At 40.6% G+C, this 14,931-nt stretch overlaps 1 long non-coding RNA gene across 1 annotated transcript; it reads left to right on the top strand.

Moving 5' to 3' along the window:
• The first annotated feature begins 2,551 nt into the window (after window positions 1-2,551).
• Window positions 2,552-11,782, top strand: LOC141409870 (uncharacterized). The gene is made up of 2 exons (XR_012432542.1): window positions 2,552-2,691; window positions 9,745-11,782. It is a non-coding gene; the product is annotated as an uncharacterized lncRNA (long non-coding RNA).
• The last annotated feature ends 3,149 nt before the right edge of the window (window positions 11,783-14,931 follow it).

The following is a 14,931-nucleotide window of genomic DNA, read 5'->3' as shown; positions in this document are numbered from 1 at the left end:
CTAATTCCCTCTAACTGCTGTGAAATAGTTCCCAAGCCCTCATTCACTGGTCTAATTTCAAAGCAGATTCCCTTAGAAGTTTCAAGTGGGCAGAATGAAGAAAAGAGTCAAGCATGAGAAAATCCAAAGCATGGTCAGGAACCAACTACTCAGAAACTACAAATATTAGAAATAATGGCCAGGTGCAGTGGTTCACGCTTGTAATTCCAGCACTTTGGGAGGCCGAGGCGGGTGGATCACCTGAGGTCAGGAGTTCAAGACCAGCCTGCCCAACATGGTGAAACCCCATATCTACTAAAAATACAAAAAATTAGCCAGGCGTGATGGCAGGTGCCTGTAATCCTAGCTGCTTGGGAGGCTGAGGCAGGAGAATTGCTTGAACTCAGGAGGCGGAGGTTGCAGTGAGCCGAGATCATGCCGCTGCACTCCAGCCTGGGTGACAAGAATGAAACTCGATCTCAAAAAAAAAAGAAAAAAAAGAAAGAAAAAGAAAAATAATATTTTTTGGCTGGGTGCAATGGTTCATGCCTATAATCCCAACAGTTTTGGAAGCCAAGGTGGGAGGACTGCTTGAGCCCAAGAGTTTGAGACCAGCCTGGGCAACATAGGGAGACCCCATCTCTACAAAACTAAAAAAAATTAGTCGGGCATGGTGATACATGCCTGGGGTCCCAGCTATTTGGGAGGCTGAGATGGGTGGATGCTTGGGCCCAGGAAGTTGAGGCTGCAGTGAACCACGATTGTGCCACTGCACTCCAGCTTGGGCAAGAGAGTGAAACCTTGACTCAAAATATATGTGTGTATATATTTTTTTTAACTACTATTTGCCTATATATTTAGATCTCACCTTCTTCCAATAAAGAGATTTAAGACATATACACATACATGCATAATCTTTCCATGGAAGGAATAGTGAGAAGGAAAGATGTTTGATTTAGGAGCAAGACAGCCTGGATTCACATTCTGTTCTCCCCCTAAATCAGTGTATGACCTTGGACTAATGCCTCTGGCCTCAGTTTCCTCATTTGTAAAATAAGGATAAAAGTAGCACCTACCTCATAGGAATGTTGTGTGGAATGAACTCAACTTGAGGCTCAAAAAGAAATATTAATCACCTCTACTGACCATTTATTAAATATCGAGACTGTACTAGATACTCTTTCATACTGAGATTCAATACAACTCACAACAGCCTTATAAAGTAGGTATTACTAGTCACATTTCATACACAAAATACTAGAAGCTCAGAGAGGTTGGTAATTTGACCAAAACAACATAGACAAAGGGAAAGGCTGGTATTTGAATCCTGGTCTTCCCAAATAAAAAAAAAATAAAAAATAAACCAAGGCTGTAGACAACACTGCTTCCCAGATCCTGAGTCATCCCATGATGGTTCCTTATTTTCATAATGAAGGGGATCAACCTGCCCTAAATGCCACCCCTCTGAATTCTCACAATTAAGTAATTTCTACACATGTGGAAGATAACATTCAAATTTAATGCCTAGGTCTGACTTGTCTACACCTACGATATTAAGAAAGACCACATTGGCAGAAACAGACTTTACACAATGCAAGAAGACCACAACCATCACTGAAAACACCATCTTTCCCACTGCTTAGGGATTGCTTGTGTAGGTTGGCCCGTGTTCCAAAGGCTTTTGTCTGTAACACCCTCAGTTAATTCACAAGCTGGCACAGTACAAGATCGTGTAATAGTATTCACATGAACTCAGTCAATGATAGGCTTTACTATTCACTCATTTTATCTTCAAAACTACATTATGAGATGCTTATCTCCATTTTACAGAAGGGGAACCCAAAACTTAGAGAACAAAGCTACTAAATAGCTGAATTCATTATGTATTGCTGTATTACAAATTACTCCAAAACTTCATAGCTTAAATCAATAATAAACATTTATTGCATCACACAGTCTCTGTGAATCAGGAGTTTGAAAATGCCTTGGGTGGGTGGTTCTAGCTTAGGACTTCTCACGAGGTTGCAGTCAGGACGTCGACTGGGACCACAGTCATTGGAAGGCTTGACTGGGGATGAAGGATCTGCTTCCAAAGTGGCTCAGTCACATGGCTGGCGTGCTGACACTGGCTGTTGGTGGGAGGCCTCAGTCATACTCCATATGGGCCACTCCACAGGCTGCTTGAGTATCCTCATATCATGGCAGCTGGCTTCCCTCAGAGTGAGCAATCCAAAATTCAGAGAGCTCAATAGAAGTTTATCCTTTTTAGAACTCAGCCTTGGAAGCCACATAGTGTCACCTCAATCACATTCTATGGTTTAGGAACAAATCATTAAGTCCAGCCCACTCTCAATGGAAGAAGTAGACTCCATTTTTGGGGGGGAAGTACATCAGAGAATTTATGACATACGTTTAAATCACCACAGAGGCAGAACTGGAATTTTCATTTCTCCCTTTCTAACTTAGAACTCCAACTCTTTTCTTGATACCCAAGGCAGGAAAAATGTGGCATCGCCATTTCCACAGTTCACCTCCACCTCCGTAGCAGATGTCATGAGCAACCCCAGAACTCATTCGGCCGCAGCTGGACCTGGCCTCAGAATCTCTCTCAAGCTGTCCCCATGGAAGTCACCGCCCATCAGATGGAAATGGCACACAAGTAGAAATGTAGTGCATCCTGCCCATACCACAGCTATCGAGAAAAACTCACAGGTACGTTAGGTTTCAGTATCTTAGAGCCCCTAATCTTATGGATCGCCTCTGAGACACTCTATAAAACAAGATTTGTAATAATAAACCCCTTTCCCAAAAATTCTCTAAAAAGGAAAATGCTTTAGCAAACCTCACGTTCTAACTTTTAGAAGGTCTTCTCAATTCCAGAACTCCACCGTAATTATGCACTCTCACCCCACCCCAGAAATGTCATTTACGCCTGTAATGACAGGAAGAGAGGCCTGCGGGTGGCATCTGCTATTTTCTTAACTTGATATAGTGTTTGCCACCCACAGGTGCACACTGGCCTGGTCCCCATCCTGGAGACTCCGATGTAACTGATATGAGGCCCGGGGACTTCTCAAGGCTCCCCAGGTGATTCTAATGTTCAGCCAGTCTGAGAACAACTGACTTAGCACCTCATTTTCATTGCCAAATAGGTGATTCTCTGTGCATTCATTAAACTCTGCCACCTTGTAGTTGGTTAAATGAGCATATTAATAGAACTTAGAGAGTGATGAACCCCCAGGCTATATCCAACACTTACTGCTCTTTTTCAAAATGTCAATCTCAATTCGACTTTGGATTATCCTTCCTCAGTAGTTTTTCCCATCTCCATTAAATGCACCAACCCATCTGATTCAATAAAAACCCAATTGTTTTGCGCATTTATGAGACTTTGACATACTCTTTTCAGAATCACCTTCAGAACTACCTCTGTTTCACACAATGTTCATATCCCTCTATAATTCATCCCAGGTCCACAAAAACATAAGATCACCCTGAAGCAAACGTAAAATTCTGCTGATCTGGGAGTTTATAATAGTTTTTCAGTAAACAGTCCTCTCATACCTACATAGTAAACACTTACTTTCCTAGGTTAATAGCTAGGAATTTTTAAATTAGCTCGATAACCTAAATATCAAAATGCCACTCCTCTTTCAAATATCACATCTGTCCTAAAAGGGAGATTTTTTAATGTGAAAAAAAAGTTTTACTGTTGTTTTGTTATTGCTATTGTTGTTGTTCATATCTTTTAACTTCTCTTGAAATCATACATAAAAACATCTTAAGTTTTTTTTAACTTGTATTATTAAGCCAGGGGTACATAGGCAGGTTTGTTACATAAATAAACATGTGTCATGAGAGTTTGTTGTACAGACTATCTCCTCATCCAGGTATTAAGCCTAGTACCCATTAGTTATTTTTCTGATCCTCTCCCTCCTCCCACCCTCCACCCTCTGAAAGACCCCAGTGTGTGTTGTTTCCCTCTGTGGGTCCATGTGCTCGCATCATTAAGCTCCCACTTATAAGTGAGAGCCTGTGGTATTTGGTTTTCTGTTCCTGGGTTAGTTCGCTAAAGATAATGGCCTGCAGCTCCATCCATGTCTGTGCAAAGGACATAAACCCATTCTTTTTATGGCAGCATAGTATTCCATGGTCTATATGTGCCACATTTTCTTTATCCAGTCTGTCATTGATGGACATTTAGGTTGATTCCATGTCACTGCTATTGTGAATAATGCTGCAATGAACATACATGTGCAGGTGTCTTTATAACAGAATGATTTACATCCCTTTGGGTATATACCCAGTAATGAGATTGTTAAGTTGAATGGAATTTCTGTCTTTAGGTCTTTGAGGAATCACCACACTGTCTTCCACAATGGCTGAACTAATTTACACTCCTACCAACAGTGTATAAGCGTTCCGTTTTTTAAAAGGGTGGTATTTCCAACAGAAACATTTTCATCTGTACACCTTAGCCAAGGCAAGGACAGACCATCACCGTATGATATTGAAGACTTCTAGGGGTAGAGGATGGCAGCAGTTCCCTTAACACAGTTCCCACATTTTATCACACCTAGAGATTACCTGGGAAGCTAATAAACGTTCCTTCACCAGGTTGCACCTCATATAGTTTAATCAGAATCACCAGCAGCACAAGACAGGCATTTGTGAATTTTATTGAATTTGTAAAAGTTTCCCAGGTGATGCCTACATACCACAAAGTTTAGAAACTACTGTCTTAACTCTTTATTGCTAAATCTTTACAGATCTGTAAGAAACAATTTTCTACATCCCTAAGCTGTTTTAAGAAAAAAAATCCACTCAGATTTGAGATATTTGCAAATAAAAGTTTATTTACTGGAATAGACTGTGTTACACTGTAAGGCACTTGAGAAATCTAAATGTCTCCTTCTTTCCTAAGTTTTAAAATTAAAACAGAACACATCAGAGCATATTCTTCAATAAATTTTTCAGTGAATTATTACCCTTTGGACTTGGAGCCTAAACAAAAGTATACTTTATGGTTTATAAATGGGCTCCTCTTTCTCCCTTTACTGTAGTTAGCTGACTTCTCTAGTTATGACATAAATGTTTCACAATTAAAGATCAAATACGAATTGATACCAAATATCAGATATTTAATCACGAAAAATAAATTGCTTAGATTTCAATTGTAAAGGATAAGCATTTATTAGCTTAACTCACAAAATAACCATCTGCATCACTTTTTGATTTTTTTAATCTTAGGCTACTGCCTTGTGATTTAATGCATGTAGCCTCTTTATATAATTTATTCTTGTATAGTATCTTTATTTTTTTGTTGTTGTTGTTGAGACAGAGTCTCGCTTTGTCGCCCAGACTGGAGTGCAGTGGCCGGATCTCAGCTCACTGCAAGCTCCGCCTCCCGGGTTCACGCCATTCTCCTGCCTCAGCCTCCCGAGTAGCTGGGACTACAGACGCCTGCCACCTCGCCCGGCTAGGTTTTTGTATTTTTTAGTAGAGACGGGGTTTCACCGTGTTAGCCAGGATGGTCTCGATCTCCTGACCTTGTGATCCGCCCGTCTCGGCCTCCCAAAGTGCTGGGATTACAGGCTTGAGCCACCGCGCCCGGCCCTAGTATCTTTATTTTTAATGTACATGTGTCTTATCTCACAAAGACCTGTAAGAGAAAGGATCATGTATATCAACGAATATTTATTGAGCATCTGCTATGTGCCTGGATCTATATTAGCCCAGAAAGTTTTCCCACAGCTGTATTATTCAATTTGCAGTTTACAAGTTGTTATTCAGTGGTAAAATCAACTTAGTGGCCTAACCACCTTTTTTGTTAATGACATAGTATAAAATGGAAGCAAATAGGAAGGAGTAGCAAGTAGCAGCCTGCTTCTCGCATAGTGAGAATGAGTTTTGACTGGGTGTTGTGGCTCATGCCTATAATCCCAACACTTTGGGAGCCTAAGGCAGGAAGAATGCTTGAGCCCAGGAGTTCAAGACCAGCCTGGGCAATATAGTGGGACCCTGCCTCCACAAAATTTAAGAAATTAGCTGGATACGGTGGCATGTGCCTGTCGTCCCAGCTACTCAGGAGGGAGGTTGAGGCAAGAAGAATGCTTGCACCCAGGAGGTTGAGGCTGCAGTGAGCTCTGCTCATGCTACTGCACTCCAGCCTGGGCAACAAAGTAAGGCCATCTTAAAAAAAAAAAAAAAAAAGAAAGAAAGAAAAAAGGAAAAGAAAGAAAAGAAAAGAAAACAGAGAGAATGAGTTTCATTTAGCAATATTTTGTTTCGCTAAATGAAACAAAGGGGGGTGTGTGTGTGTGTGTGTGTGTGTGTGTGTGTAGGTAGGTAGGTAAAATGGATCTCGATGTAAAATATTTTTCTTCATTAAAAAGGTTTGGAATGTATGCTATGGAACAGTATTCTGTGTGTCATAGCGTTCTGTAAGTATGGATTAAATGGTTAAAGTCAAAATTCTTAGAAATTGAATTTTTGTTCATTTATTTGTTTTAGTTTGTTTAAAAAAAAAAAGCTGGCAGCAGCTTCTCAGGCTAGAAGAACAGAAAGTCACCTTGGAACAGATATTCATTTAGCAACTTTGAGTACTTGAGGAGTCTCTTATCCGTATGTAAACATAAAGAGCTGAGGCCTCCTGTTGGGAGAAAAGAGTTCAAGACCTCTGGCCTGGAGGGCTGAGATTCTCTCTGGTGTACAGAGCTGGTTTGCAGGGAAAGTGTGTCTCTTTGTCTAAGTGCCAAGAAGCCACCTGAGACAGTAAGAGATGGAGCCCTGACTTTCCATCTAGAGGTTCAAAAGGCCTGATACAGACCCAGCCAAGGTCCATGGACAGCAGAGGGGAGTCTGGGCTGGCTTAAAGGCTGTAAGATAGAGATGGCCCCTGCACAGCAACATGGAAGAGGCTTTGACACAGAGAAACTGTGCTTTCTGCTTAGCAGGACTGGCGGGACACCTTAGAAAAATCACACAGAAAAAATAATAAAGATATAACAGTGATTAATATTATAAACTTTTTTAAATGCATACCAATTATTTGCAGGACTGAAACTTACACACAATCTGTGATATTCAGGTATATTATAACTTACTAATAGCTACTAATTGTCCATCAAACCCTCATCCCCATGACGTACCATGGGAACTTGTCAGAAGGAGTCATGGCACCATCACAAAAAGACAGACCACCAGATCTTCCGTGCCCCTGATAGAAGAACACAGTGGCACCTGCACAGTGGTTTTGTCAAGCAAAAATCAAACCTGAAACTGATCAAAGCATCAGATCTGACTACTAGATTATAGTAAATGTGGAGGAGAAGGGAACAATGCCACAGGTGCACTCCGCAAAATACAGACTGGGACAGGACAGACAGCCCATCTTCTCCAACAAATACATTGTAGGAAAAGAATAGAAGAGAAGACTCTAGATAAAATGACTCTTAAGAGGCACAGCAACGGATTGCAATACTACTCATATCCTGATTTTAAGAAACCACAAAATATAATTTGAGAAATCAGGAAAATTGGAACACATATTGGATAATCGTTTAATTATGGTAAGGGACTGTTGATTTTGACAGATTTTATATTGGTACTGTGATTATGTTCATAAAGAGTCTTTTAGAATTACATTCTGAAAAGCTATGAATGTAAATATAGACTTGCATCAAAACAGGAGGTGAGGAGAAATATCAATGCAAAAACATTGGCTGTGAGTGGATATTAGTCACAGCTGGAGATGGGTACCTGGGATTTTATTATTCTGTTTCTATATGTATATGTTTGGAATTTTTCATTTTCCAAAAGCCATAGGCACCCCAGTCTTTTTTGTAGGCAGTGTGGACCATGTCACTTTGCAGCTTCTGTTCTATCACATCCTCAACTCCATCCCCTTCCAACCTGATGAACAGACTCAAAACAAGTATTTCATTTCATTCAGTGCACTGAAGACTGTACCAGAAACCAGAGACTTAAACAAAGTCTAAGAACTGACAATAGGTGTAAAATTCCCATGATTGTGATCAATGCAGTGATTCATGCTTGCTGATGTGCATATAATACATATACTATACACAATTTATTTACACTTTAAATTCATTCAGTGGCTTCACCTCAACGAAATGAGAGGAATGCAGTCACACTCAAAGTCTACCTAGAGTTCCACACAGTGTTTCAGTAAAACGAATCATTCTGTTTCACTGCAAGGCACACCATTTGAATGCTGAAAAGACATGCATAAATTGATTGAACCCATCAATCTCTGGGTGCTTACAATATGCCAAGCACAAGTAAATAAAATATGATTATTTTACTATGGAATTATAATAAAGTTCTACCTGCATCAGTGGTATGTCACAGGAACCATGAATTGCCACATTGATTCAAGAGTAGAGATTCAAAATGTTGGAATTCAGAGAGGACATTACAGTAATTTACACAAATTTTAAAATATTACTTGAAAGTGCAAAATGCTACTGGGGTACAAAGACATTAAAGATAAATTTAAGAATAAGCCACCAACACACTTGACTCATGAAGGTGACAGACTTCAGACAGACTATCTGGTTAACCATTTGCATGAATGTGTGATGATGGATAGAATGTGCAGAAATGTATACAGGAATTGTGTATCTGTTTCTATTATGTTTCTTTCTCAAAATGCTTAGAAGTGGAAGGTTATATTTGGCACACTTGCTTCCTTATTGAGTCACTGCAACATTTTCACATAATTTTCTTTCCAAATCAATATTTACATGCATTTTAATAAAATAACCTGCATTCTCCATCGTTTAAATTGCAGTGTGAATGTTCAGTGGCCTTCCCTTATTATTATAAGAGGCAATAATTTGGCAACAGGTTTTGTTACTGCAAAGGGAAGAAGTGTCTTTGTGGACTTTTTTTCCCATCTATTTTCTTCCTTTCTGCAAACTATCATTTGACAAACACTTAGACATTCTGTGATAAGCAGGAGCGCTTCCTCAGGAACAGGCTCCACAGGTCTGAAAAGTAGCTTTCTTGTGGAGGAATATTACCTTGTTTTTGAAGATCTGAAGAAGGGTTAGGAGAAAGAATTGACAATCACTTTCTAGGCTAGTTGAATTCCACTTGAAGAACCAACTTTGTTTTCAATCTTTGTGCCTCAAAAGATGGGAAGCTTTATTCTTGCCTGGTATTTTTTTATCTCCCTTCCAGGGATAAGTAAGTAACCAGATACCTGCAGTGCATTGAGCTATTTTACCAATATTTGCTCAGGTGTCTTCTCTGGTTCTTCCAGAGTTTTTTTATTTCTTATAGCTATTGTTTTTCTATGCAGATTATAATAATTATAGAAACTTTTAATATTTTGTAACTAACAATTTGATTTGAGATCAATGTAAACCACAATCTAAGTTCAACACAGCAGTTTAGTGTACAGGAGTGATACGGTTTGGCTCTGTGTCCCCACTCAAATCTCATGTTGAATTGTAATCCCCAGTGTTGGGGGAGGGGACCTGGTGGGAGGTGATTAGATCACGGGGGCGGTTCCCCCATGCTGTTCTCCCGATAGTGAGTGCATTCTCATGAGATCTGATGGTTTAAAGTGTGTGGCACTTCTCCCCTCACTCTTTCTCTCTCTCCTGCTGCCATGGGAAGAAGGTGTTTGCTTCTTCTTCACCTTCCGCCATGACTGTAAGTTCCCTAAGATTTCCCAATCATGCTTTCTGGTAAGCCTGTGGAACTATGAGACAATTAAACCTCTTTTCTTCACAGATTACCCAGTCTCAGGTAGCTCTTTCTAGCAGTGTGAGAACGGAGTCATACAATGAGAAAAAAACCAGGACTGGAAACCAGATGACCTGAATTCAAGTTCCAGCCGTATCACTAGCTACCTGTGTGATCCTGAGCAAGTGAGTTATTTCATCTACAAAATGAAGAACTCAGAAGATGTTTTTACCTCCTTTAGATGTTTAGACCTGTGATGGTTAACATTGGGTGTCAACTTGATTGACTTGAAGGATGCATAGATGGCTGGTAAAGTATTGTTTCTGGGTGTACCTGTGAGGACGTTGCCAGAGGAGATTAACATTTGAGTCAGTGGACTGGGAGAGGAAGCCCCACCCTCAGTGTGAGTGGGCACCATCCACTTGTTTGCCAGCCAGGCTAGAACAAAGCAGGTGGAAGAAGGTGGGATGAGCTGGCTTGCTGAGCTCTGGCTTTCATCTTTCTCCCATGCTGGATGCTTCCTCCCATTCCTCCTGCCCTTGGACATCAAACTCCAGGTTCTTTGGCCTTTGGACTCTTGGAGTTACACCAGTGGTTTGCTGGGAGATCTAGGTCCTTTGGCCAGACTGAAGGCTGCACTGTCGGCTTCCCTACTTTTGAGGCTTTTGGACTCAGACTGATCCACTACCAACTTCTTTCTTCCTCAGCTTGCAGATGGCCTATGGTGGGACTTTGCCTTGAGATCATGTGAGCTGATTTTCCTTAATAAACTTCCTTTCATATATACATATATCCCACTAGCTCTGTCCCTCTCGAGAACCTTGACTAATATAAGACCTAAACATTTAGTGCTAAAATTATTGATTTTGGCTTAAAACTGTCTCACAAGACCTTTTGCTATACTTTGTGAACGAGCTATTCACAAACAAGCCACAGGTCCCCCCACAACTTCTCTCTCTTTCTCTCTCTCCTCTTCTCTTCTCTCCTCTCTTCTCCTCTCCTCTCCTCTCCTCTCTCCTCCTCCTCCTCCTCCTCCTCCTTCTTCTTCTTCTTCTTCTTCTGCTTCTTCTTCTTCCTCTTCTTCTTCTTCTTCTTCTTCTTCTTCTTCTTCTTCTTCTTCTTCTTCTTCTTCTTCTTCTTCTTCTTCTTCCTTTCTCTCTCTCTCTCTCTCTCTCTTTCTTTCTCTTTCTCTCTCCTTCCTCAGTGATGGGCTGGAAAGCTAACATTCTTGGTTTTCAGACTCCCTTGTGCTTAAGTGGGATGGCCAAGTTCTTTCTAGACAGCGACATCAGTTGAAATCTCTTGAAGAAACTTTCAGGAAAGCTTTTTTTTTTTTTCTTTTTGTAAAAAAAAAAAAAAAAAAAAAAAAGAAAAGACCTGGTGTGACATCCCTTCTCCCTTTCATTTCTTCTTCCATCTTCCTGATTGTGATGTGAACATGAGCCCAAAGCCTCAGCAGCAATCTTTGACCAAGAAACACAAATGCGAGGGCTAAGGCTGGACTCTACTGTGTGTGGAGGGCAAATATGAAAAGAGCCTACTTTACAAATGCACCACTAAACCATCATCCCAGACCCAGCTGGCCTACAATCACTATTCTTGTTGCCTGAAACAAATAACTATCTACCTTTTGAAAGCGCTGTTAATTGGGCTTCCTGCAAGCTGCAAATGAGTGCAGTCCTAACAAACCTCAAACACAGTTATTTTTCCAGGATAGTACCAATTTTAGAAAGACTTCATTACATTTTAAAATGAATCCTACTGCTTGGAATCAGTTTCCATTTCCCTTCACCTTTGTTTCAAGCTTCTATAACTCCCACTCAGTGTTCAAGACCCCACTTATGCCCCTCTGCCCTGACTCCTCCAAGTAGAGCCCATCACAACCTCTTTGGTGCCACTTTCACAACTGGCACTCACCTTTATTTTTGTCCCCATCGCATTATACTATGATTTATTTAGTCTACTTTTCATCCTACCTAAACCAAGAGTCTCCAGGGACAGATACATTTTATGTTGCTTTGTTTACCACAAATACAGCTCTGAACCTGTTACATAATAGATGTTCAATAAATGGTAGTTTATTTAATTTTGGATAAGTACATTCACTGACTCATAATCATATAATATCATAATCATTTAGCAAACTCATCACTTATGTGGAAGTGACTGGGGACAACTGAACCTCATGTTGATTGTTCTATCCACAGATCTCAATCTGCATAATTCTATATAGACTCACTGCTCCTGTCATCTACCTCTAAATACATTATACACTTAACTTTCTTTTTCATTTATTTATTTTTTTTCTATAGGTTATGGGTGTACAGGTGGTGTTGGGTTAAATGAGTAAGTTCTTTAGTGGTGATTTGTGAGAGTTTGGTGCACCCACCACCGAGCAGTATTCACTGCACCCTATTTTATCTTTTATCCCTCACCCCCTCTCTCACCCTTCTCCCCAACTCCCTGAAGTTTAACTTTCAAAAGGAGCTTCTTTACAGTGTAAAAGCTATGCTGAACTCAGCCACCCTCCCACATTTCTGATGCATTGTAAGCAGCAGTAGGATTGATCCTGGGTTTGTTCATTACTTTAAGGGAAATAAAAGATGTTATGATGGCCCTGAAACTCGTGGGAATGAAAAGTGGAGAGCTTATCACAAACAGTGCTCACTAAACATTTATTATGCCTGGGAGGGATGCATTAGGCCTTCCTGGGACAGTGTATATTACAAATGGAGGACACAGCAAGATACTAATTCTTTCTGATCTATTGATTGCCTTGGAACAACACAGGAAGAAGACATTCGGAATTGCAGGATTGTGTGTATTTAGGCAGGAACTATCCTTAAAATGTCAAATAAGTAATTGGGATGTAATAGGATTGTGTGAGATTACATTAAAGCCTACAGTTATTCAGTTTATTACATTTTGCTATAAACCACTAAAATGTCTATCTATCCAGGCAAATTGAAGCTGATTCAGTTATGTTTAAGAATGCTCAGAAAATTAATATTTTAGTGGCCTCATTACTGAAACTATGGATAAAACATGTTTTCTTTCTCAAGTAAAGTGCTCCTGCCCAGGAAAAGATGCATGGTTGAGAAAAACATTCTGAACGTAATTCACATATAGAATTCACAACTTTGGATACAACTTTTGCCAGTACATGAACTGGTTGCTCTTCTTTTAGAAAGTTACTTTTCTTTTTTCCTTTTCTCTTCAAATAAATTTACTTCAGAAGGAATTGCAAACCTCCTACCACAAAATTAACTAAGTGTTTGTGTGTGTGTGTGTGTGTATGTGTGTGTGTGTGTGTGTAGGGGTGTGTGTGTGTGTGTGCACGCGCGCGTATGGATGTTACTGCCAAGACTAGGGTCTGATCCTTCTTTTTTTCAAGTGAGATACGAAAGTGTTAGTTAGCTGGGTGCAGTGGCTCACGCCTGTAATCCCAGCACTCTGGGAGACCCAGGTGGGCAGATCACCTGAAGTAAGGCGTTTGAGACCAGCCTGGCCAACATGGCAAAACCCCATCTACTAAAAAAAAAAAATAAAATAAAATAAAATAAATTAAAATAAAATAAAATAAAATAGCCAGGTGCGGTGGTGTGTACCTGTAATCCCAGCGACTTGGGAGGCTGAGGCATGAGAATCACTTGAACCTGGGAGGTAGAGGTTGTGGTGAGCCAAGATCACACCACTGCACTCCAGCCTGGGTGAGAGAGTGAGACTCTGTCTCAGAAAAAAAAAAGAACAAAGAAAAGGTTAGTGAGGTGACAGGTATTAGAAACATACTGGTTCTAACTTGAGACTTTTTCATTGACACAATAATAAAAATAACTTATGTTTTTTCATTATATGATTGAACATTGTGTCCATGTAGCATACCATTGTACTATGAAGTCCCTGTAAATACCATTAGATGTGCACACCCTAAGGCATGAGTGCAGTAGAAAGAGCACAGGTTGGCCTGGTGCAGTGGCTAATGTCTGTAATCCCAGCACTTTGGGAGGTCAAGGTGGGTGGATCACAAGGTCAGGAGTTCAAGATCAGCCTGGCCAATATGGTGAAACCCCATTTCTACTAAAAAATACAAAAATTAGCTGGGTGTTGTGGTGCGCACGTATAATCCCAGCTATTCGGGAGGCTGAGGCAGGAGAATCACTTGAACCTAGGAGGCGGAGGTTGTAGTGAGCTGAGATGGCACCATTGCACTCCAGCCTGGGTGACAGAGCGAGATTCTGAAGAAGGAAGGAAGGAAGGAAGGAAGGAAGGAAGGAAGGAAGGAAGGAAGGAAGGAAGGAAGGAAGGAAGGAAGGAAGGGAGGGAGGGAGGGAGGGAGGGAGGGAGGGAGGGAGGGAGGGAGGCAGGGAGGGAGGGAGGGAGGGAGGGAGGGAGGAAAGAAAGAAAGGAAGAAAGAGAGAAAGAAAGAAGGAAAAGAAAGCACAGATTTTGAAGCTAGACAGAGCTGGATATAAACTCTAGCTCCCCCACTTACTGTGTAACCTGGACAAGTTCTCTTATCTCTGCGCTTCAGTTTCCTTATCTGTGAAATAAAATAACGCAGTACCACAACGGCATACAATTACACAGTAGAATGTCATCATTTGCAAAAGCATGCTGAAGTGTAAAGTGTAAAGATGACCATAGTTTGAAACGGTTTAAAATATCAACTTGGCTAGGCTGAGCCATGCTTCCCAGAATTCCTTTCTGGTTCAGGTGGGCCTCAAGAGATGTTTTACATGAGATTTGGAGGGTGAAAGTGAAGTGGCAGCCATTTTGATTTGTATGCTCAGGTTATTATAATAGAAAAATCCAAGTAAAAGCCACTAAACAGATTCTACCCATAAGAATTTAAGCAAACCAAAAGCAATGTCTCATTCCTGGAGGGGCTGTAGAGATTAGTGCCACCATAGGACCTCTGAAAGATCAGAGGTGATGATTCTTACCAATCCCCATTTGACTCACTGATTTGACCTGTGCAGTAAACAGAATGGCAGTGAATAATCAGAAATTTAATCAGATGGTGACTCCAATTATCAGAAATTTAATCAGATGGTGACACAATTGCTGTTATGCCAAACATAGTTTCAATTGCATATTCCAAACATAGTTTCAACACATCCCTTAGCACCTGACATGCTGCTATTGGTCTGGCGAATACTCTTTGTTTCTCTACTGTTAGTAGACATCATCAAAAGTAATTTGCTTTCAGCTGAGAAGGCCAGCAATTTTCCTTCA

This window comes from Macaca fascicularis, chromosome 3, assembly GCF_037993035.2.
Source record: "Macaca fascicularis isolate 582-1 chromosome 3, T2T-MFA8v1.1".
Lineage (NCBI taxonomy): Eukaryota > Metazoa > Chordata > Mammalia > Primates > Cercopithecidae > Macaca > Macaca fascicularis.
The sequence above is the reverse complement of the archived record's forward strand: the minus strand, read 5'-3'. Positions and strand labels throughout refer to the sequence as shown.